The 25,754-nt window shown below is 41.0% G+C and overlaps 1 long non-coding RNA gene across 2 annotated transcripts in view; it reads right to left on the bottom strand.

The window, feature by feature from the left end:
• LOC141413952 (uncharacterized) overlaps positions 1-25,754 on the bottom strand; it is an 83,520-nt gene that overhangs the window by 37,555 nt on the left and 20,211 nt on the right. The window contains exons 2-3 of one of the 2 annotated variants that reach the window (XR_012439009.1): positions 11,265-11,309; positions 9,623-9,860 (exon numbers count right to left, since the gene is read on the bottom strand). This is a non-coding gene — a long non-coding RNA (uncharacterized lncRNA). Of the gene's footprint in view, positions 1-9,622; positions 9,861-11,264; positions 11,671-25,754 lie in introns of those variants that run through there. The other variant, XR_012439010.1, reaches the window with a different exon arrangement.

Below are 25,754 nucleotides of genomic sequence, written 5' to 3'. Positions count from 1 at the left end.
CCTAGCTACTCAAGAAGCTTAGATAGGATGATCACAGTCCAAAGCCAGTTCTGGGCAAAAACGCAATACCCTATCTGGAAAATAACTAAAACAAAAAAGGGTTAGGGCCATGGCTCAAGTGGTAGAGCACTTGCGTAGCAAGTGCAAAGCAGTAAGTTCAAAGCCCCATACTGTATCTGGGTATTGAGGTCTATTCAAGCTTGCACATAAAATCAACTGCACAAAGACCTCTTTAGTCTTGCCCAGCAATGGAACCATATCTGCTTAGGGATTCACTTCTCTGCTAGGTTTTCCTTGCTTAAAAGGTCTTTAGTAGGCAAAATAAACAGTTTATTATAAGAAGTATTTTGAAATATATAAGTGCATCAAAGAAGGCACAGGTAATGTATTTCCATTTTAGAGTAAAAACAATTAAAACCAAAAGCAAGAGGAGGGGGATTTGGGCATTCAGACTTGACAGCACAAAAAAACTGAAATGACAGAAAATGATTAAAGCCACAGGAGGTGACTGATGAAGCCCCCTGGCAGATGAAAATTCTGTTATTGGCTAAAGCAATAGATAGATATTTCATAGAAATTAATTGAGTTTTTGGCCTAATTATCCCAACAGAACCAGGGTAGCAGGGGAAGGGCCTCAGTGCGTACAATACATGTGTGTATATGCTTATATTTGAGACATAGTTAAATAGAAAAGAATGAAATAGGAGTGAGAAGGGTAAGAAAACAAGTATTTGAGGAAGTCTTATTTTCTTGAAATAAAGAATCACATATGAAATAGGAGAACTGAATGCCCACCTTGACTTTTCATGAACAGTCAGAAAGGAACCTGTTGGTGATTCAAGGTATGTGCTCTTCTCCTGCCATCACATTTCCTGGAAAATCCACCCTGAACCATTCCTTTGGGTGATGGCCCTGAGCTTAGGACACTGTCTCCATATTTGGTTTAGTTCATCAGACCTAAGCACTGTCTTGGACTCCATTCAGCGGGGGCCAAGGAGCACATGGAGATATCAGCCTTTGGCAGAGGAGCTCCTGGCCATTAGGTTCATGCAGAATGCTTATGTGCACGCCCAAGTCCTGAGCAGAGTCCAGGATAGCTCATTTCAGGTCCAAACATGATGGAGACTTGTTTAGCTCACAAGACCTGAGAAGCTCCCTCTGCCAAATGACCAAATGAACCCAGTCATAGTATCTTTGACCCTTACAACATGGCTCTAATTTTCTCTCTGTCTGCTGCTGTTCCTCTATCCACACCCAGCACTCCAACCCAACCTTCCTAGTTCTGGTTCCATGAACCATTAATGTCTGCCTGTGTCTATGCTGATCTTTGTGCTATGTCCTCAATCTGGAATTCTTCTCCTCACCCTTCAACCCATCCACAGACCATTCCAAACTCAATGGCATGTTGCCTTCACCATGAAGCTTCTTCTTATTTAAATTGTAAGAGGATAAATGCATTGTAAAAAACATTCAGCTAAACTAGAAAAGTATGAAGTAAAAAGCTTCTCCATTCATACCTCCCCCACCACTACCAAGAACAGCAACCTGGTACCTCCCAGGTGCCAATGTAGAAGGGCTGTGATCAGTTTGGTAGGTATCTATAGCTCTCTGATACATTCTTTCAGGTAACTGGGTCAGATCTCTTCAACCTCTGGAGTTCCACTTAGCATCCCTCTATGAAATTTTAATTTTTCTGCCTTGTTTTATATGTATGCTTACCTTAGTTGATCGTACATTCAAGTCTTTCCTGTCTAAAATGTGATTTGCTTATGGGTCATCCATATTTCCCTGTCACAGAGCTTCAAACAATGACTTCATATTTGATATAGTTCATCAAACCTTTCTGAACACTGTACTGGACTTTACTCAGTGAGGGCTCAAGGATACAGAAACAAAGAAAACACATCCCAGCCTTAAAAGGAGCCTAAAGTTTAGGGGCTCTTTCTCTACCACAAACAAACTAAAAATTTTGCAGAATTGTTAGAAACTAAGTACATCAAAGCAATAGATCCTGACTCAGTGCAGATAACATGCATTTGAGCTAACCATTGCTTACAAAAAATATTTAAGAGATCTCACAAAGCAACTATCCAATATGAGCAAGTGATGATGAGTTTGCAGTAGGGACAGGAATGAGAAGGAATGTCAGTCAGAGAAGGGTTAATTTTGAGGCTTTTTGCAAAGCTCCCAGAGGAGTGTGACTGAAAGGGGTACTTGGAGCACCTGGGATGTTATTTATGATGCATTGAAGGCTGTCAACAGCATTCTTCCAGAGAATTTTGCCTGCAAGGGGAAGTCATTAAAAGAAGTCACCCTCCCTGGAATGGATAAAGTCTTCAAGCTTTTAATTTAATCCCTCTGACCCTGGAAATGAATTTCCTTTTTGGTTCACTTTCCTGCTCTTCAGTCATCAACCATTATTTATATTTTCAGTCAGTGGAGCGTGTAGTGAAGAGCTACTGATGTCAAATAGATCTGGAGTCAACTATTGGTTCCAACACATACACACTGGGAGCCAGGACAACTGGGAGCCCAAATTCTTCACCTAAAAAATAAGAATAACAGCATCTAACTCATAGCGCTGTTGTGAAGAAGAAAATTAATTGCATTTGGGAAATGACTCAGCTCACAGATGGCACAAAGCAAGTACTCAATGAACAGAAGCTATTTTTCTTGTCAAGCCATTTTCTCTAACTAGAACATTATCATCCTATCATCCTAAAGAGAGGGAGAGCCTATTTCATGATTTTTTGTGCTCCCAGAGCTTAGCCAAGTTCCCCCATACCAAGAACATTCCCACCCCATTTTCTGCCTTTGCTTAAAGAATGCTGTTCTAAAGGAAACACAAATATGCCAATCCCTACAACAGCCCACAAATGGGAGCCAATAGATGAAAGCAGTGGGCAAAAGGTAACCCTGTAAAGGTCTGCAAGTTGCCTTAAGAGCCAGGTAGAGAATGAAACTGAGTATCAACATGAGCAGAATGTAGATAACCAAAGGATGTTTTCTGCTCAACTGGACTGAGATGCATTGTCTAAAACTCAGCCTCTTTAGTTTGCTCAATACAGGACTAAATAGATAAATAGAAAGAAGATATTTATGTGAAATATTACATTTTATATCAGTGTACAAGGGGGGAAGAGTCTGAGCTCATGAAAAAAACAGAGCTACAAGTCAGTAGTCTGAAATCTTGTGAGAACTGAGCTGAATCTTTGCATTGATCCCAAATATTTGAAAGTGGTGAGAAAGAATACCCCCAAAGAGGGGATGAATATGAATGATTCGTTCCAGTTTTTATGGGCCTTACAAAGGCATATTTCCTACCAACTCTTACTCTATGTACAGTACACAAGATTAAACTTAAAAGAGATGAGGACACTATTGAAGCTGAGTCTGAGATCCCATCTCTTTAATACCTTTCTCATTTCCTTCAGTAGTAGAAAAAGAGCTAATTTCAGTACTTCAAATTGTTGTTTTGCATTTTTTTGATCAGGGAGAATGAAATTGAATTAAATGGATCTGAAGTGGTTATTAGAACCATTACATTTGGTATAATGGACATACCTAGAGAAAACATTTACATAAGGAAATCGAAACTGGACTCATTTTTTTGTCCACTGCTCTGACCTCTATTGGAGTTCTGACAAGCAAGACTTATCTGAATATTTCTCATGATGGTACAAATAATGGTAAAATGCATCCTGTAAGATACGTGTATAAATCAACATTTCCTTTTGTTGAAAGGGGAAAAAACTACCCTGTCCCCCTCAAAAAGAAGTGTTTTCAAATATTTATAGGCATATTTTCCATTTGGGTCTTTATTTGAGTTTTCCTATCATTTAGAATACAATTCTGACATCCATCATTATTGTAGCCCTGGAAATGTTCCATGAAGAAAACACCACTGTAACACAAAATCTAGATGTGAAAAGGATTATGATAACATATTAAAAGAAGGAAAGGAAAATTAAAATAAGAGGCCTATCTGAAATGATCAGAAATGAGATTCTCTTTGGGATAAAACAGTCTCTTCAAGAAATGCAGTCATTTAAAATAAGATTAAAGTGATATTTTAGAAGAACTAAAGCAGAATACAAACTATTTTCCCTGAATGAAAATTTGCATACAATGAACAGTAACTGAAAAAGAGGCATTTTTAGGCAATTAGGCAGAAGCTTTCCCATTTGCTTGGCAATTTCTCAACACCAGCTCCTATATTCATAATATAAGAGTTCTGTGTTAATTATACAAATCCCAGGGCCCTAACACATCAGAATTAGAAAACATGGGGATGCATTTTAAGCAACCCCACCCCCCCAGGTAATCCTAAAACCCAGTGGTGTTTGAGACCACTTGTTGTAGATTATCTCTTGGGATTAAGGTGGACCAGGACAGAATTCAAAGTTCACTTCACAGCCACCATTCCACTCAGCAGTCCTGAGTTTGAGGTTTTCCTATCTACTACCACTAGACTGACCTTAAACAACTTAATCTACTTAGGCCTCAGTTTTCTCATTTTCACGGTGGGATAATTTGCTTAGAAGGTTGCCTTGAATGTTGATGAAGTGATAGCCTTCTATTACAGCACTACCTGATAAAAGTTATTCCTTTTTACCATTATTGCTATTATGTGGCCACAAGTGTAATCATAAAAGAGAACTTTGTTTAACAGCAACATTTCCATTGTCAAGAAAAAAGATAAAGAGATCATAAACTAAGCAGGACATAGGAATTCTGTGCCGTCATCTAAGTATGGAACAAGAGTAAATGTGAATCAATTGATTGGCACAGAGCTGAGATGAAAAGGACATGGAGGAGAATGACAAGGTGTAATTAAGTTGAGATAAAGTCATCCTGATGCATGGATGAACAGATCAGAATGGCTCTTGAGAAATGTGTAGTTTTATTTCTCAAACGCATGTGGATGATAGGACTAAATAGAGGGAATGCACACATATAACCATCTTTGTTGAAGACTTAAGGACAAAAAGCGGAGAGGAAAAATGAAGTTTCCAAAGGGTTGTGTTTGAAATGAAGGACCATGTCTGGAGAGAGGAAAGTAAGATTGAAATGGCATTTAGAAATTGTAGCAAAAGGAAAATGAGGAACCCTGAAACTAAAGTTAATTTTTAACTCTTAAGCAAGTAATTGGAACTCCAAAATAAATATAACTTGAAAAGATTTCCTCGATCACAAAGACTACAAGTTTAGGGATTGAAAATCACAGCCCTGTCCCCCTGTAAATTCTTGTATGTGCGGTTGGGGGATTGGGAGGGAAAGGATGGTTCTCTGCTTCTTCTGGAGTGGGAGCCAGAAACCACAGGGCCAAAAGTAGCTTCATTCCAAAGAGCTGTGGCCTCATGTGCATCAAGCTTTTGGGTTTAAATTTGAACCTCTTATAGTTCCTCACATTGGAGAACAGATAAACTGATATACTTCCTGGAGTAAGAACCTGGCTTTTATTCATTCTGTCTCCTACATAGGAAAGGCCCTTCCTTGAAGTCTGAATCATACCTAAGGACCAATTCCAAAAGTCCCCTCATACATAGCACTCCCTTCATTGCATCCATCATTCTCTTCTCTCTGACTTGTGTGTTAAGTAGCTGCATATAGGTCTAGGTTGCAAGGGGTAGAAGGCTTTTTGAGGTCAAAAACTATATCTGGCTCATTATGTCTCTCATTATGACTTCTTCCACCTAGTAAGGATGTGCAAAATATGCATTTGAGTGACACCCCTTCATCATATACCTTTGGGATGTCCTCTCCCCTAAACTAACAAAACATCATGCAACTAGGAAAGCAGGCCTACTCATGGTTGCCTATTTTCAGGCTTCCTTACCGATTAAAGCAATAGGACAGATCAAACCAAGATTTTAAAACACCTGAGTATCAAATATGGCTCCTTCAGAATGTAGAAGTTAGTCATGTGTTACTACAAGTTTACATGTTCTTTTTTATCCCAACTGTGGCCCTAAAGATCTAATAAGTGAATCCACTTAATTAAAATGGTGGTTTTCAGAAAAATGCACTTCCAGCTTCTATTCTTAAAGATCTCGGAAATTGTCTTCTCTGGAAGAGAATTTAAATAGCACTCAACCCAACATTCAGCTTCAGTTTCAAGAAGAAACTGAAGTGAAAGAGGAGAACAAATTTCCCAATTGGTACATAACCTGTTACTGGCAACAGTGGGACCAGAGTCCTGAAGGTTTTCAACTTTTCCAGCAAATCCTCCCTCTCCTAGGAGAGCCACACTCCAGTTTCACTTCATAAAGCACCACATCCTCACATGCTTTCCCAACAGAAGACAAATTCCCACTTGGTTTACAAAAAAGTCAAGAAAATCCCCTCCTCAAGAATGTGCTGCTGAGACTGGTCACTTGATCAAGCCAACTTGTCCTTGTCAGGTTCTGGAACGTCCCTGCTCTTCAACATGCAGTTCTTTCCCCTGCATGTCATGCCCCTCATCAGCTGGCTGTCCACCTATCATCTTCTCAGAGATCACTTCTCTGATATCCCTACCTAACAAGTGCCTTACACATCCACTAACTATTATCTCTTTCTATTTTTTCAATCTCCGTGCTAATCCTTGAGATTTAAGACTATCTCATTTATTAGCTGTCTTCTCACAAGGGAATGTAAGCCCACGAGGTTAGGGACCTCATCTGTCCCATTCTCTGTAGTATCTCCAGCACCTGGAAGACTGATTTATATAGAGTTGGCACTGGGATATTCCCTGTTATATACATGGGTGAATGAATGAATTGAAAAGCATTTGAACTTTGTGCCTTATAGACATGACAGAAACTAGTCTGTACAAGGGTTGGAGGGAGAAGAAACGATCTTCACTATGGACCCTACTGGCCAGCGAAGTCTAGAATATTAGCATTTAATGGGCACATTCTCTTCATTAACTACAAATCAAGAGGGGAAAGGAGACAATGTTGGGCCAATCATTTTGATCGCATCAGATTTATTCAGTCTAGTAGCAGGGATGGGGGTGCATCTCCAGGGTAGAGTTTGTACTTAGCTTGTACCCAAAAAAAAAACCTGATCATGGATGTATCAGCTTCAGAACTACACACACACAAGGGAGTGTGCACACACTCTCTCAAACCCTCTTTTTGCCTACCTATTACAGACTCCCCTCCACCACCTCCTACTTCCCCACCCCCAGCCCAAGAAAACTCTTTAGTTAAAAGTGGCCTGATGTTACTAAATTTCTCAAGCAATCTACCTGTCTATGGAAGCAAAAAGTGCAGAGGCTGGTCTCCTGTAAAAAAATGAGGCAGAGTTCAGAAACAATTAAACGATTATATTTGCTGTATTTCACTGGAAATATTTGTTTAATCTAAGAAGCTAACAAAGAGGTGTTAAAAGAGAGACATTTTGAGAATTTTTTTCTGCATTAGAGGTACATCTTGATTTTTTTTGTAAATAAAGAAATCCCACAATGCAATTTGTTTCTCATTATATCTTGTACACGTCCTACGATGGCTGAGAATTTAAAAGGAAATAAATTCAAACTCGAGTTTATTTCCTTTGTCCTGTGTGGCTCCAAGCTCAGTGGGTGCTCTCATAAGTTGACAGGGGTAACATTGCACCTATTAGCACTTGTCAGCCAAAAGTAGATTGTTCAGGCATTGAGAAATGTTTTTTGAATTGGATTTAGGTTGGTGAGAAAATAAATTAAGTCAGAAATTCTTTGAGGCAAATTACATATTGAAATGAACAGTTTGATGCACAATCTCTTCACCCCCTTACACCTACAAAAAAAAAAAAAAGACAGAAAGAAAGAAAAAAAAGGAAAACAGAAGTCTTGCCTGTCTAAGCTGTGTGAGAATTTCTTCTGCTGCTACATCTGTGAATGCTTTACAAGGCAATGTCTACAGTTTGAATTTTACAACCATGTCTGATTGGTGTTTGCATGGCATCTGTAGCTGTGTTTCTGGAAAAATTTCAAAGCTAGTGATTTCCAGTTTTTAATCACCAGAGTATTTATTTTCTACCGTGACATAATTGTTCATGGCTCCACATTTATTTTTTATGGGAGACAATGCAAAATGAAAATCAGGGTGAATTAGTAACTTGATCTTGTATCTGTCAAGACCTGATGGCTCATACCTGCTCTAGAGGCCAAAAGGCAATGTGCTGACCTCACCGTGTTGGAAAAATTGAACGCACTGCTGTTGTCAAGGACACAATACTCACATCCTAAGAACAAAGAGAGCAAGGAAAGGCTAATGAGGGAAGAGGCCATGCAATCCTGACAAGTACACAGCCTCTTGTCCCCTCTCTTCAGAACCTGGGGTCATGTTTGTGGCCCCAGGTGCCACATGCAGAAGGGTGGGCTGTGAAGAAATTATTTTCACCTCTTTCTACTGAGAATGGAAAACACCATAATTGAGCATCCTGCTCCTCAGTAAGTGAATGAATGAGCACTTGCTTTCCATTGCGGTTTATTCAAACAGGCTGGCTGATGTGCATAAAGAATGGGGCAGAGATGGCTCACCCACAAGCTCACTGGGGTTTCCCCTGCTCCATGTTGTGGGATGTTTTTAGGGGTCGATGTTTTTGGCTTTTTGGTATGTGTGGATTAGCCTATTTAAACCCAAGAGATAGCAATCACAGTCCCAGTATAGTGGTGCACACCCAGTAATCCAAGTACTAGGAAGGCTGAGGTGGGAGGTTCAAGAGTTCAAATCTGGCCAGGACTACATAGGGAGTTCAGCATTAACCTGGGCTACAAAGGGAGACTCCATCTCAAGCAATAGCAACGAAATAAAACAAACAAAAAGACCATTAGACTTGTCTCTAAGAAGGTACGTGATTTGCCCAGGATCACACAGCTAGTGAGTAGAAGAGCTAGTCTTCACAAGATCCCTTTACATAAACCAAAGCAGGTAAGGTAGGGTAATGAAAAAGAGGGTGAAGTGAAGACTTATATGTTTACAAGCTCCATGAAATAGAGGAGCTGGGAGAAAATTGATAGATGGTGCTCTGAGCAGCCCTGCCTCCCCCTCCATCTTCTGGCTTCACTTGTCTCCAAGCCCTCCTTCACTCTGTGCTCTGCCTGGGCAAGTCCTGAGCTCCTGGAATGCATCTGTGCCTGCTTATCTGGGAGCTAATCACTAAATAGCAGGTGGTGAAGATTCTGTTTTTCATCTCTCTTGCCCTGTCCTCTCCTCTCTTTAACTCATTTCCTCAAGGCTATGAATTTCTGAATCTTAAACAGGAAGCCTCCCTGATTTGTTCACACCTGGACTATCATTCCTTCTTTGTTGAAGACTATAAAAAGGAGCAGGGAGAACAAGGAAGAGAAGAAGCTGTTGTCTATAGAGGGAAGAGAGATGTCAGTGCCTAAACGTTAACACACACTTCGAGAGGCACGTACACACGAACATATTTTAAACTAACCATTCTTCCTCTCAACTCCTATATTTCTCTGCTCATATCCACTCTCAGCAAATGTCATACAAGACAAAGAGTATTTACTGTGTGTCATTTTGGTTATCAACACGATACACAAATAGGTTGACAGAGGAAACAGGCAAAGTACCTTTGCAGGCTTGTTTGGGGTTGAAATAACAACCAGACTGCCTAGGGGCTCCGGAGATTAACTTACTTTTTGCTCCTACAAATGTTAGAAGCTGGCACTTGAGAGAAGCTGTCATCAGCATGCCTGTCCCTGTGGGTGTCAGGAAGTCTCAGCCTTCTTTAAAGAGAGGCATTCTGTCCCCTTTACGGTCTTTCCATTTTGGAAAGGACTTTGGGAGGTCATCTGATCCAGGTTCCTGCCTTTAGTCCTCAATTATCTCTATATCCAGAGACCAATGTTTGTGGTCCACTGAACACTAAGCAACCTAGGAGGGAAATGACACAAAATATTGGACACAAGGTTGTAAATCTAAATCCAAGGTTTCCAGTCTGTGGTCCTTTGGACCCCATGGGAGCACCATATTTGATTAAAGAACATAAATTGATTAAAGAGCATGACACAAAAACATAGTCTCACAATTCTAATAATTCATTTGTTATACAAATAAACACTAAGTACCTGTTTTGTACCAGAAACTGCTCTAGGTGCTGAAGATACAATAGTGAGCAAGTCAAAGCAATTCTTCCTTCACAGAGCTGCCAGTCCAGTGGTTAAGACAGACACAGAGCTATACACACAAAGAATGAGAGCAATAGCTCAGATATGGAATATTCCATAGGGAAAGTTGTGATTAATGGGATTCAAATTCCTTTGAAGATGGTAGTTTCTGTCTGCTACTAAGTATTTGTTCTATCAGTATGTTCCTAAGTGTTTTTATTTACAGATCTATAAAATTTTTTAAGTGAAAATGTGCTCTTCATATTAAAAGAGGTTAGATATCACTGACCTAGATCATCCTCAAGAAATGCCTTTCCAATCCCAAATGAATGAATTAATATCGCAAACTGATATTTCTCCATTTTCCAACAACCCTCAGGTGGGCAATTCTTCCCTATATTTGAACTGGCTTTGCTCCATTGAGAGTTAACCTCAGAATTCTCTATACCTTGTCACCCAGGAATGTGGTCTCTCTGGGGAACTCTGGCGAAATCAAGAAAGAACATACTCATTTAGTCATAAATTCCACCTCCCCAGGAGGCCCCTCCATCTCCTCCCTTGACATGGGTGAGGTTAGAGGTAAAGACCTGTGGTTGATTTTTGGTATGCTGTGGAATAGCATGCCTGGAGCCACGGGACATGACTTGTTGCTCTATTAGACATGCTAGATAATCTTCTGAAACAAAGAAAGAAAGCAAAGATTAGATGGGTGGATTTAACTGTCAAGAACTATGAATGCAAAAATAACCCAGAAAATGTAGCTGTATTTGAACAGAGGCTGACCAAGATAATGAACAAGCAAATATGCTGGGACCATGAGGCCCCAATCAAATCAAAGGGATGTACCAGATTTCAGTTCCCAATTGTGTTTCTGTGTACAGACTCCAGGGTAAAAACATAGGTCCATTCTGTTCTATAGTGTCAGTTCTGTATTAGACAATATGATGGATGCTAAATCTACAAATATTGATAAAATACAGTATTTCAATTATCTTGTTTTAGTAAAGAAAAGTGAATTAGCAAATGCTCATTAAAAAGATAGACAGTATTTAAGCCTTGTGACAATGAACAGAACAGTAGCATAGAGGGCAGGTCAGTGTATATAAAGACACTGGATTTGAAGTCAAAAGATGGAGCTCTGTCTTGGTTTGATCTCCAATTTAAGTCTTACCTTTGACAAATCACTTCACTCTTAACTTCAGCTCAATGTCCTGACCTGTAAAATGACAAAGGTTATTTCCATCTCCTAGTTTTACGATTCCAGGTATAAGTCCAGAAAAGTTTTCTTTTGAAGTTCTCCCTAACTTATCTAGCCACAAATATCCTTCCTACAGCACTTCTATGAGCAGGACAGAAACTCCACCTGGGATGTGGGGTAAGATTATTTCTTGACAAACCCCAGAAGTCTCTATCCACAGGTCTTCTCCAAGTAACTCCATGAGAAGACCTTTTAGAAGAAATCAAGAAGCCAAATGGCTAGGCCAATTTGGAGAGTATCCTTTAGAAGAAGTATCTGTTTACTTAGTTACTAGAAACCTAAATGCATGTATTGCATGTCTCTGCCTCCTTGCTCCTCCCCCGCCCACTGCCACCATATCTACAGAAAGAAAAAAGAGCATAATAGAGTTTTGGTGCAGTTAGACAGTGCCCATTTTCAGCCCTGGTCTTTACTGAGGTAATATCTTTATCTGTTGCCAGCTAGACCTGTTGGTGTATGTAACTGTTGATTCATTCTGACTCACCACACCTTGCTTGTGGCAGTGAACCCAAGAGCCATTGTGTTTCCTGGTGATCTCTGGCCTACTTTTCTCAAAATGTTGTGAGGCAGCCACAGAACATTTTGGGATGGGTTGACTTGTAGTTGGTGAGTCAACTGCCATGGCACCGCTACCACCTGATCTCTTTTAAGCCTGGAGGGGTTCCAAAAAAGTGGGCTTTTCCTAAGAAGTCATAATGCAGAAGTTCTAGTAAAAGTTTCCTAAGTTCTGTGAAGTCCATAGGGACTTTTAAAGAGTGAAATCTGGGAACCCAGGGGGTCCCCATAAAGTATCACACTTGGCAGGCCATCCAGAATCCATGAGGTGAGAGGAAAGAGCAGAGTGGGAAGAGCTTGGCATTTTGAAGTCAGATAAACCCCACCCAGACCAGCTTCAGTGTGACACAGAGCTGCTCCTAGATCTACATTCCTTGCTGATTTTAATTCCATGCCTTACCATGCTACCCACACTTTCAGGAATGGCCTCTCCTGCTGTAGTCTCTCTTCACTGAGCTAACTCCTACTTCTCCTTAACCCTCAGTTCAAACATCACCTTCTCCAGGAAGCCTTCACTGATCCTTTCCAATGGCAGTAGAGTCCTGTCTTGACACTATCCTATTACCCTCTGGATAGCTCTATCAGTGCACTGCTCACACAGGCTGACTGTCTTCCTCACCTAGACTATGAACTCCTTGTGAACCAGAATCAATTCATCTTACTCATCTTTTTTTTCTTTCCATAGATTAATATGTATCCTTGCATATGCCTTATAGGAATAAATGACCCAGGGCTCATGGTTCATCCACTTGTTAGCAGTGTGCTCTGGACAATTTAATTCACTTTTCTGAGCCTCAGTTTTCTCATCTGCAGGTTGGAAATCACAATTCATGTCTCAATGAGATGTTGTTTGTACTGTTTTACAATGTTGACCCATAGACACAGAGAATTAGTACACACAGGACTGGGGTTTGCACTGGGAATGATGAAAAAGAAATGAAGCAAGCTCATTTCAGAACACTAAAGACTCCTGAAGTCACTTTGCAGTCCCTTTTCTCCATGGAGATAGTCTCCAAACCTCAGCAGCTTCCTCACTGCAAGAAAGCCTGTAAGGTTTTTGTGTGTTTTTTATATTTAGTTTATTTATTTTGCAGAGCTAGGGATTAAACTCAGGGCCTTGTACATGCTAGGCAAACCCATCTTTTTCTTTTCTTTTTAAAAAAATTTTGATTCATCACACAATAATACAAGGCGATCTCATCCCTCTTTTTTCTTAAAAGAGACATAAACAGATGATTTCTAAAAGCTTTCCTGGAAATCTAATATCTCTAGCTAGCTAGATTGACTGACAATTAGGTTATTCCTGTCATTTCTCTCATTGACCCTATAAGCCTGGATCTCTCCTATTTATTATAAATGCATCCTTTCAAGTAAGGTCAGAAACTCCAGAGTTTCTGATGGTTTATCCATATTCTTTGGGGAGGAAAAGAAGAAGCAGTATGGGTCTGAGCTTCCTGGAACCTTAACAACTAGTCTGAAACTAAGAGTCTTTGCTCAAAGTGTTCAGTAAAGTCTCAATTGTGAGTGACAGGAAACTGGGGCTGAGTAGCAGCAGGCTGGGGAATCACTATACTGTGCTATGTCTTTGTTGCTGGCACTAACCCACAATCCCACCCAATCTCAAACCCCCAAACCACACATGAGCACACTCCCCCACCTCCCCAACACACATTCGCCCCTCTGAGAACATGCAGGCCTCTCCACTGGTCAAAAGCCCTCCAGATCCTCTCGTGAATCAGACTGAATCAGAGCCCATGAGTCATCCAGGACACTTCTAACCCAGGGCTAATTTATTCAACAATCATTCACTAAGCATGGTCCCAGTGCCAGGCCCTATGCTGGACACAGCAGGTTGATGCCTTCTAGAACATGCTTCACAACCTCTCTCCCTAAGTCACCCTATGAAGGACAAACCATTTCAGGCAAGCATGGTGAGTCAAAAGCTTGGCATGGAGGGAATACCAAGAGAGAGATCTGTACTGAGCCTGGGTCTGGGTCATTAGCATTTAATTCATTCTGCAAGGATACACAAGATGGTACAAAACCACACCCAGGGATTCACAGACCAGACTGTGTATAGTGGTAAACTGGGGAGGAGTGTGTATGTTAGGTTGTTAGGGGAGGGGGAAGGAGGATTTCCCCCAGAAAACCTGCCACACCTTTTATTCATGCTTTTTTTTTTTTTTTTTTCAGTGCTTGAGATGAAAACCAGGGCCTATGCCTAATGCTTGCCAGGCAAATGCTCTACCACTGAGCTATATCCTCAGTTCCCACCTGCCACTTTTAAACTCAGTCACGACCAAAGAACTAAGAAGCACTTCATGACTTCCCCACAGTCAGCTAAAATGTATGGCAAGATCTAAAAGATGAAGGGGAGTGAGCTCCTTATAAGAAAACCAACAGAGAGTAATGGTGGGTCCATGTTTAAATTTGACAACACGGACTCTTGAGGTGGTTGTAAAACAAAAGAGCAGAGCACAGAGGATTTTTAGGGCAGCAAAACTATTCTGTATGATGCTATCATGGTAGATTTATGTCATTATACATTTGTTCAGACCTACTGATTGTATAAAACCAAGAGTGATCCCTACATAAAACTATGGAGTTCAAGGCATAATGATGTGTCAATGTGTGTTCAGCAACTGTAACAGAAAGACCATTTTGTGGGGGATGTTGATAATAGAAGAGGTTGTGGGTATGTTGGGGGCTGGAAGTAGAAAGAAAATTCCACTTGATTTTTCTGTGAACTTAAAAGTGCTTTTAAAAAGTCTATTAAGATTAAAAATAATAAAGAAAACTCACTTGTTCACAAATGCTTTGACAACTGTCCTCGGGAGAGGGTCCATCTCCCTTTTGCCTTGAGTGTGAGCCTACTTCTGACTTGCTTGTAATCAAGTGAATATGGCAGAAGTGTCGCTCCATGACTTCCAAAGCTAGGTGGAAAAGGTCTTTCAGGTTCCATTTTGTTCCCTGGTATACGTGCACTTGGAACTCTGAACCCTGAGCTGTTGTATAAGAAATTTGACTGGAGGAGGCTACCATGCTGTGGGGAGCTCAGACAAATGGAGTAGACATGTGTGGGTCTCTGCCTGACAGTCACAGATCAGCCTTCTGGTGGTCCCAGCCATCCGCCACACCAGCCTTTGAGTCTTCCCAACTGAGGCCACTTTGTGGAGCAGAGATAAGCCAATAGTGTGGTGACCTGTTCAAATCCCTCACCACAGAATCCATGAGCCAAAGGAAAAGATTGCTTTACACCATATAGTATGGATGATCTGTATTGACTGCAGGACTTCTGCATCCAGTGAGCCAGAAGTGAGAAGCAAATGGTGTTAAAAGAAAGAAGAAAGGAATGCACAGACCAGAGAACGGCACTACAATAACCTTTAGATTTCTGTTTATACTCTGTTTCCTTTTTTAAGATGAAAAAGAAAGGGAATGTAGTCACATTTCACACATGATCCCTGGGCCTAGCTTCTGGGAGAGCAGCAGCCTTTGGGCCATGTGGCCTCTTCTTTACTGCCATCCTAACAGGAGGACAGCAGCCTCCAGCCCTACAGAAGCCCCCTGTGGTTGGAAGCCTAATGACTTCACTGTGGGATATCTGTCAATTTCAAGTTGGCTCCCTGGAGAAACACTGCCCTGGGCTTGATTTGAAAGCTCAAAGTCATGAATTAGGCCCTCTGAGCAGGAGAGGGAAGTCCACCCCCTGGTGACTTGGCCTAGGCAGGCACCTCTGGCTTCCCAGGAGTATTTTAGGAATTGACAAGAATTCTTTCTTCCCAAAAGTGTCCCAGAAATTTCCTTGCGATTGTTGACAGTTGTCATCCTAAAACAGACTAGAATAGACTGTTTTTTAACCCCAGCTTCAGAGAGTCACTTGTGAGACTGTGAGAGCTTTCTGCTGCTTGGGGAAAAATACCAGCTTCTCACCCTATCCCTCTCACCAGGCCTCTAAGAATGTTTATCCTCCTTTAGATAGCCCCTAGTTCAAGTTTAAGTTCATTTTAAGAAAAGCCTTGGATACCCTTGCTCTAGGAGGAAAGGGAGGCTGCAGTCAACAGGCCTGTCCAGGAGTCCAGGAGCTCATCCAAGACAGGTCACAGGTCAGGGAGCATCCAGAACCTCTAGAGTCCTTAGGACAGACAGGGTCAGATTCTATAAATTCGATGGAGAAGTGGGAAGGTTCACATATTTGTTGGGCTCACTTCTATTTTGGTTTTCTGAATAGCTCCATCTTCTAAAGTCCACACATGCTATCAGAAGACCTTCTCCTCTACTTAGGTTTGCCCTGATTCCTCCTTCAACCTGGTGGGTGAATTAGACTTGAAGTTATAGCCCTTTTTTGAATTAGAAGAGATCTCAGAAATCACCTAGGTCAAGACCCAGGAAGGGAAAGTGACTTGCCCATGGTCACACAGCAAGGGCTATATACTGTCAGACTCTCCAGATGGCTTGTCCCCTGGGGATGATGGGTGAATTCATAGAACCTACATGAGATTAACCAACCACAGGACTTCTGGTTCCAGAGGTCCTGTCTACCCACTCCTTCCTCCTCTCCTCCAACCCAATCCCAGTCTCCCAAACCTCTAGAACATTTTGGAGGCCATATTCTGTTTTTCAGTCACCCTTAGAATTAAGAGTCACAGTCATAGAAGTTAAAGGTGTTTCCACTCATGTCTCTCTCCTCTTCTCTTCTCTAACCCTCATTCTAGTTTCCTGTTTCCTTCCTGTTTCCTTGGCTTCATAAAACATTTCTCATGGCCAGCTTACCATATAGACTATTTCCTGTGGATGCTAACATTGTACTTGGACATACCAATATGGTTCAGTTTGGTTAATATGCTATTTGGGGTTTGTTTCAATAAACCATATCCCTTAAACACATTTGGAACATGCCAAGGAAAGAAGAACGTAGTTATTTACATACAATGGAGAGACTATTTTAACATAAATGTTCTAATAGAGGGACAGACAGTCCTACATTATAGCTGTTTTCATGAGTATCTCTTTTTCCCATTGAAAGTTACTCCTTAAGGATTTATAGCATGCATTTCTCAAATCTGTATCCCTTACAACCCCAAACATAGTACTCTTCATATACGAGGGCCTCTGTAAATGTTCATTATTTTTTTAAATATAGTAAACACCTCCTATGTGATAAACAGAGTACTAAGTGTTTTTATACCTTTAAAAAATAGAGCCCATTGTCAACTGATATCCATTATTGTGGTTATTGCCACAATAATGATGTTTTACAAACTATCCTAAAGATTAGTGATTAAAGCAATAACCTTCTATTATTTCTTGTGGGTCTGTAAGTTGAGGGACCAATCCTAAAATGTATCCTGGGCTCTTCTGATCTTTGTGAAGTGTGTTCCCATGTTTGTGTTCATTTGGAGGCAGGCAGGTGAAGCAGATCTAAGATGGCCTATCCTAAGGCAGCCAGACTGACCAGGGCTTCTCCCCTCATGATTTTACTTTTTTTGGCAGGCTAGCCAAAACTTATCCTCTTGATGGAGACAGCAGGCTTCCAAAGAGCGAGTGGAAACAGGCCCAGCCTTTTGAGGTCTAGGCTCACTGGCACTAACATCATACTTTATGGGCCAAAGCCAGTCACAAGGCCAGTTTTAAATTCAAGGGCAAGGGAAATCAGTGCCCCTCTCAACAGAAGGAGCAACAAAGCCATGTTGTGATGGGTTGAAGAATTATGGTCAGTTTTGTGATCCATCTACCACATAAGTCTAGATTTTAAATGATGAAAGAAAATAGAGGTTAAAAAAGACTATAGAAAGTGATATAAAACTGGGTTGTGGTGATTGTAACACAACTATAAATTTACTAAGAATCATTGAACTGTACACTTGCAATGGCTGAATTTTATGATATGTAAATTATCCCTCAGTAAAGCTGTTGAAAAAAACAAATTTTAAAAAATTTATTGAAGATCATTCAACGTGTAATTATCCAAATCTGCATTTAAACTCAGGTATTTTAGCATGAAACTCAATCTTCCCACTGCAACATATTTATCATATGTAAAGTATTAGATTCTCAGAATCAAGAGACTAAGAACTAGAAAGAACGTGTACAGATTATTCTGCCCGTCACTCTTCCACATAGCTGAATGTGTTAGGTGTGTAGTGCAGGTACATAAATCCTCCTCTTAGGCTGAAAAACAGAAACAGCTCTACAGGAATCTAGCCAGGTGAAAATGTATCTCATCTTCTTTGGGGACCCAGGGTGATGAGTGCTGGAAATAACTGGAACCACTGCTCATTCCTGAACCAGAAACTGCAGATGATGCTTTAAATTTTAGCCTCTCTCATCCCATGATGGCCATATCCTGGGTAGCCAGGGTATCTAACCTGATCAGATTCTGATATTAACAGCATTAGCATTTTTCTTCTATTTTATTACCCAGAGTCCAAATCTCACTGTTCTCTTTTGGGCTAACAGCGGTTGCATTCAAATTAAAGTTCACCCCCAAGGTCCTTCCTTTGTCAGTTAAAATCTCAGACATGAGAATTCTTGGAAAGAGAATAGTTTTTAAAGGAGGATGTGTACAAGGCCATCCTTCTCTTGTGAGCATTAAAGGGTCTGTGAAGATGATGAACAAATGGAAAGGGCCCTGGTTTTATCCTGTAATTTGGACTTGTTTTTGGTGAAAAAAAAAAGTGAACTCTCAAGGAGGAGATGCATCCAAACTCTCCATAAACAGACCTTTGAAGAGCAAATGGAGCAGCTTTCATCAATCACACACAGACCACATCAAAAGCTGCCTGAGGAGAATCACTGGCAGGATGTCAGGCAGGGTCAGGCAAACGTTATCAAACGTTCTTTCAAGATATTATGAACCAGAATCAGAGGGAGAAAAAGAGGGAAAGAGGAGGGCAAAAATAAGATCACGAAGGGAAGGGAAGCAGATAAGGCAGAGAATGAAATGCATTGGCAAAGCAGGTATAGAATGAAGAAAAAGAAAGGAAGACCCAGGGAGGGGAAAGGACACAGGAAAAAATATATATAGATAGTAGGGAACAGAGAGCAAAAGACAGGTGCAGAAAGGATGGTGTAGCAAAACAGAACAAAACGAAACCAACAGCAAAAGAGGCACAGAAAGGAAAGATCAGAAGCAAAGCAGAGAGAAACAGCCTTTCTATGGAGTTGGTGGCCATCAGTCCTGAGGACATAGAATCTACTTTTATTGGAAATTAGCCAGAACAGTAAATTTTCCACCAGAGAAGCATCATCACAACTCAGTAAAAGGAGGTGGAGTGGAGAGCAAAGAAAAACCAACACTCCAACAGTCTTCTTCCCCAGCTCCCCAAATTATCTTTTATCTTCTATGAAAGGCTGTTTGATCATTCTGGATGCTTCACTCAGGCTCTGAAAATTGGAGGGAAACTCAGTCTTTAGAATCTAACCTGATGTCCACACAATCCCACACTAGAGTGATTTCATCTTTTATTACAACAAAGTTCAGGCAGTAATGTATCAGCTTAGCCTATAAATCTGCCTTCCTCACAGATCAAGTTCGATTTTCCAACTAATTGGAGGGAAACACACTCACTCATGGGTCAAACTGAGCAAATTTCCCCATCTCTGTAAAGGACCTGGTTCTGTCCTAATCAAGAGGTAAAGATCTGGGTGTCCAAGTATCCCCTGTGGAGCCAGGGTTTAGCGGGAGGGCACCAAGTGTGAGGGGACCAAGAGAAAGATATAAGGAGTGGGAGATGAAAGAGACTTTCTCCAAAGCTAACTTTGCTCATTTTACATGTTTGTTCCATACAGAGATGTGGAAAACAACAGTTCAATAAAAGGCAGGATTATAGAGACAGCCTAACTATTGGCATCCCTTGCACACTGTTTAAAAATAAAACAAGATACTAAGAGTAAGTTGGTAATAGTTCCTAATACTGGAGTGTGGACAGAAACTGAGAGAATAAAGACAGTAGCTAAAATGTATTGAGTCATTCATTGTTACCTGCATCATTTAGTCCTAACAAAAATGTCAGACTTTTTCATATTATTATTTCCATTTTACTAATGAAACAGAGGTTCAGAGAAGTTAAACAACTAGACCAAAGTAACAGAGCAAAAAGACGGTGGAGCAGAAATCTGAGCTGCAGCAGACCTTAGAGCTGGTCTAAGCCATTGTGTGGCCTTCATTGCTCCTATAGCGGATGGGTGCCATGATAGAGCTCTCTAGCCCTGCCCACTTGTAAACAGGGGTGGAGAGGAGGGGTACAGCTCTGGATGCAGAAACTCACAAGCAGGCTCAATCCAATTGGGAAGAGATCAGGGTTTTGCACAGCATGGTAATAATCCTTGTCACCAAGATGAGACTAATTTACCATATGAAAAGATGTTGAGCTTTGGGATAAATGGTGTAGTCATTTGCCAAGGCAGAAAGCTGCATTATTATAGGTAGCAACAAGTTTAGGGAGTTCTCTAAACTTTCTATTTTCCTTTATGAAAACGAAAAACCAGAAAATTATTTATAATTACTGAGCCATCGGCACTTAATTACAACATCTCTCTCATGGGGCAACATGGCAAATGACTCCCCAGCATTAAGGAATGTTTTGAGGTCCTCCTCCCATCCCCAGCTCTACCTGAGAGTACGCTGACATAAGCAGCCCTTCCAGTCCACCCTACACAGCACACAGGTCAGAGACCAATATTCATATCTTATCTCCACCACTTACAACCTGTTAATGCTACATAGTTTGTTCAACTTCTGTGAGCCACAGTTTCTTCATCTGTAAAATGGGGGCTATAAAAATACCTTAAAATCAGCCAATGTTAGGGTAACATTAAAAGATGCATGCATAACATCTAGGATCATGCCTAGCATATAATAAGCACTCTAAAGAAAAGCTATTATTATTATATTTTTCCACCCCTTCATCTTACCTATTTAAAGCTAAAAAGAGGAAAAGGCAACCAAGGAAATTGCTTACATAAAAGCTAGAGAGAGCCTGACTATTCTACCAAAGGCAATAATTATAAAGCTGCTTCAGAGCACAGAGAGCGCCAAGAATGGAATACACATTTGGAACAAGTTCATTAAAAAAATTGCCTACTCATAAAAGCTACTATCATTACAGCCTGACAAATGGAAGACACAGTCCCCATAAATAAGAAGCCAGCAGTAAACAAGCCACTACACCTATAGTTCCTTGATTTCTCTCTTCGTATCCTTCAACTCTTCTTAACGTTTTATGGGTTATAAAAACAAATTCAAGTAGGCTTTATGTAACTGTTTACTCTGAGTTTTCCCCAAACTCCAAGTACAAAGAAGAGCCTCAGGCTACTCTGCTTGGTCTGCTGGAATGGAACAAGGTCAGCATGAGCATCCTGAAAGCCTGGTGCCCACTTCTTTAACCAGTGAAATCAATTCGAGGCTTTCTATACCTTCACAACCTATCTAGAAACCTCTAAAACCTCAATACCTTTGTCCAGTGTCTTCCCCTCAAGCTTCACTGGTCCAATCCAGGAAGAATTATCGCTTCACTAGTCTGTACTCTGCTACTACCTTTCCCCAGCCCAAATAGGTCAGGTTCATAGAAGTAGAAAAATTCCTAGATGGGAAGCCAAGACACTGGGATGATAAGGAAACCTAACACTTACTAGCTGAACATTATCACTTCACTTTTCTGAGTCCCCGTGTTGCTGTCTGTACAATGGGGATAACAATTATCTCCCTTGTCGTGTTTCTGTGAAAGTTACATGTTTGTAGTCATGAATTTGTCCTATAAAGTGTCTGGTACATGGGGAAGATGTCAAAGTTAGTCAATGGCATTGATTAAGAATCCCCTATCCAAACTCTGTCCTGTGAACATGGAGGTGGGATGGCAATGGGAAGAGGAGGACAATCACCAAGGTCTATCCCCAGAGTGTTTTTTGTTTTATTTTTGACAGTACTGAGTTTTGAACTCAAGCCCTCATGCTTAGTAGGCAGGTGCTCTAACACTTAAGCCATGTCCCCAGTCCCTACCCTCAGAGTTTTGAGTCAACAATGCAGTAAATATCAATGAAACTTCAGAATGCTTTCAAATCATTTCTAAATACAAATATGACTGAGGAAATGAGATGGAAAGAGCTGGGTACTAGTACCTTGTGCTCACCCACTCTCCTGCCCTACCCAGCCAGGTTTCGCTCCCTTGCTTATGAAAGGCTAACAATATCAGAAAGAAAGCAGCTTAGTGCTTTTGCAGAGCCTGGGGCCAAACTATGTCAGCATTTACCAGAAACCATGGTAAATCTTATAAATTCTTACATAAGGAAAGTGTGCCACATGTCCTTTTTTCACCCAAGCCCCACCTACTTGACTACTGTCTTTTGGGAAGTTAAAACTCTATGTTTCACTTAGTTACACAAACCAACAGTCACTGTGGGCTCCAAACATTTTTAAATTTATTTTTATAAAAATAAGTAGTGGATTTGGGGAGCCAAATCTTTCCAAAGTACAATTTCTTTAAGAATCAGATTTTGAGGGAGAGGGTGGTAAGAATTGTGCTCAGAGACAAGAAATGGCTGGTTTGAACTAAAAGTAAGACTTTTAGACATCAATCCTATTATTCTAGGAATTTTTATCAAATACCCACTGTACATAAATCATTGTACTAGATTGTGAGACACAAGATCAGAAGCCTGGAGAAGTAGAGGCAAGCCATCTCTAACCCAAGATGCTGCTGGGGACCCTCCTTGACCATCTTTTCAGACTTAACATCAGGCTATGTATTTAATTAAAGTCTTCATTCCACTGGCATTTGTTCCAAACCAGCACATGATCAGAAGTTAATGGTCAGTTACTCTGATTTGACTATAAGCTCCTTGAAAAGGTTGGAACAGGGTCTTCCTTAGTATTTTTCTCCAGCTCTAGGTTCAGTGCCTACCCCTAAAAGGCACTCTGTGGTAGGGTGGACAAGCCTAGGTTCTGATCTTTGTGGCATTTGAAGCAGGTGCCATTCCACCTGTGTAAACACATTGAACCAGTTTAAGCTTGTTTCCTCATCTGTAACACAGAGACATTTCTGATTTTCAAATGTAGGAGGGAGGAATAGACTGAGGATCTGTAAGGAACTGAGCCAGTGATGGTGACCAATCACACAGGAGAACATGGGTGCATTATGGGAACTTGTATGGTTGTTAAGAATAGAACTACCCAGGGTCCCATGCAAAGCAGCACAGTAATATCAGAGTGTAGACAGGGATAATAGAATATGCACAGTCAAATTCTACAACTGAAAGGAAAAAAAGCTCAAGTGAATTTTCTCCCCATTTCTCTAAAATAATATGCTCTGAGCCTGAGATCTTTTCCCTCCTGTCTGCTGCCTGAAACTCATTTCTCCAACTGAGATCTAAGCCACCATAAATCCTATCAGGGGTCAAAATGGCTGACACAATTTTAACTACAAGAGAGTACAGTATAAATGGTGTCATTATTATCCCCAAGGGCTGCTCTCTGACTTTTCTAGGGGACAAAAGAAAAAGTCATATTTTTTAGCCTGGAAATACACAATATTCTAGAATTTTTGAGGGACAGATTCAAGAATTCAAAAGCAAAAACTGTTAAAAAAAGATAGAACCAGAAATAGAAGTGACCAATCTTTCTGTCTCTTTTTTAAATCCCCTTACTATCATTCTACTCCAAGACACAGAGACACTGTTGCTAAATAAAGTTAGTTCTGCCTCAATCCCATGTGACACTCAGTGCTCTCCATTCTGTAACCAGGACTCTTGTAGTGATGGGCACTCACCTTCACCTTCTTCAGCTCCTATCCTGAAACCACATAGAGGCTTACCAGGAGTCACTTCATCAGCATAACTCAGGTATGGTTCCCAAGGCTCATCATGGATGACAAAGATGCTCTTACTACAGTGTGACTGACACTCAATGCAACCGTTAGTGCAGACTTCACAGGTGAGGCACACAGTCCCCCTGCCAATACAGCCTCCTTCAGTCACCAGCCTCATGCTCAGAGGTTCCAAGCCACCCACACTTCTGATCAACTGGCTCCCAATTCAGGGGTTCCTCCAGTCCCCTGAGGTTCAATAGTTCAGTCAAATAACTCAGAGAACTCAAGAAAGTGTTATGCTTATGATTAAAGCCTTATCACAGAGAATACAAATCAGGGCCAGTCCAAGGAAAAGACGCAGTCTGGGGAGACCTGACTGTGAAGTTTCCATGCCCTCTCCTCATGGACTCAGGATGTGCCACCCTTTGAGCACACTGATGTAGTCGCCAACCAGGAATTTTATTCAGAATTTTCTTCAGGGTTTCATTACAATAAAATGTCATTGGCCATGTTGTTAAACTCAATCTCCAGCCCCCTCCTCTCCTGGAGGTTGGACCACTTTGATGTGACTCAGAGCTCCAACTCTTTAATCATAACATAACCAGCTCCCATTCTGAAACTACACAGGGGCTTACTAGGGGTCACCTCATTAGCATAACCCAGGTGTGGTCCAAGACTCACCATGGATGACAAAGACACTCTTATCACTTGGGTAATTCCAAGGCTTTATTTAGCAGCTCCATCCCAGGAACCCAGGACAAAGACAGACAAACACAGTTAATATCAATGAGGGATTGGTTCCTAGAGTTCCACTACCTCACGGATAACAAAATCTATGGATGCTCGAGACCCTTATGTAAAATGGCATGGCATTTTTACATAACCTACACACATCCTCCACATTATAATACAATGCAAATGATATGTAAATAGGTGTTATGCTGTATTGCTTAGGAAATGACAAGCGAAAAGGCCCATACATTACCAGTTTACACATAATTTTTTTCTGAATATTTTTGGACTATGGTTGTTTGAATCTGGTGATGTAGAATCTAGGCTATGGAGAGCCTTTATTGCACAATAGGATGGAAGGGTCTAGAATCCAAAATACTAACATCTAGATCCAGTGCTGGGTTCACCTGTGGCTAACTTCAGCAAGACAAGTTTTTCCTCTCTAGTTTCTCAGTCTCTGGTACCATTGTGCCTGACCAATCTCATTTTTAATGTTCTCCATTACAAAATGCACACCCTACCTGCCTCACTGTCTCAACATCTCCCGACAAGTCAATCAATACTGAGAAAACCCCAAGAGCATGGACAAATAAGACTAGGATGACAGGACAACTCTATTATTTAGTAGTGAGCAGAGAAAGAGAAGCCCACAAGGGGATCTAAAGAAGTAGGGAAATCCAGCTGCTGTATGTGGTCATAGAGGCCCAGGAAAAGTTTTTCAATATGGAGGGAAAACCCAACAGTATCAATTACTACAGAGAGGTCAAGGAAGATGATGGCTTACAAATTGCCCTTGGATCCAGTAACAAGGTAGCCATCAATGACCTTGCTGAGGGCAATTTCAGTAGTGTGATAAGGGTAGAAGCTAGCTTGCAGTAGGTAGAATAGAAAATAGTAGGTAAAGTAGAGAAGGAGATGGAGAGAGAAAGAGAGAGAGAGAGAGAGAGAGAGATGTGTCTTTAAAGGGAAAGCAATGACTGAAAAGGGCCAAGAGACCATAAAGGAATTAGATACACAGTATGGAAGGATTGAACATGTTCAACTGCTGATAGGAAGAGGCCAAGAGAGTGATGGGTAAATGTCAGGGAAGAGAGGGGGAAATTGATCGAGGTAGGCTGCTAAAGAGCTGGGAAAGAAAAGCTCTAGAGGACAAGTGGAGGGATGAGCTAGTCAGGGTTTGGCTGTGCTTCCAGAAGATGAGACATGAAGGAGGGAGGAATGGACGCAGATGGAGGTTATTTATAGGTTTGGTTCAGCAAGTTGAGGGGAGAGGATATCCTATCTTTGACTTCTATTTTCTCTGTGAAGAAGG

Source organism: Castor canadensis, chromosome 11, assembly GCF_047511655.1.
Source record: "Castor canadensis chromosome 11, mCasCan1.hap1v2, whole genome shotgun sequence".
Taxonomy (NCBI): Eukaryota; Metazoa; Chordata; class Mammalia; order Rodentia; family Castoridae; genus Castor; species Castor canadensis.
The sequence above is the reverse complement of the archived record's forward strand: the minus strand, read 5'-3'. Positions and strand labels throughout refer to the sequence as shown.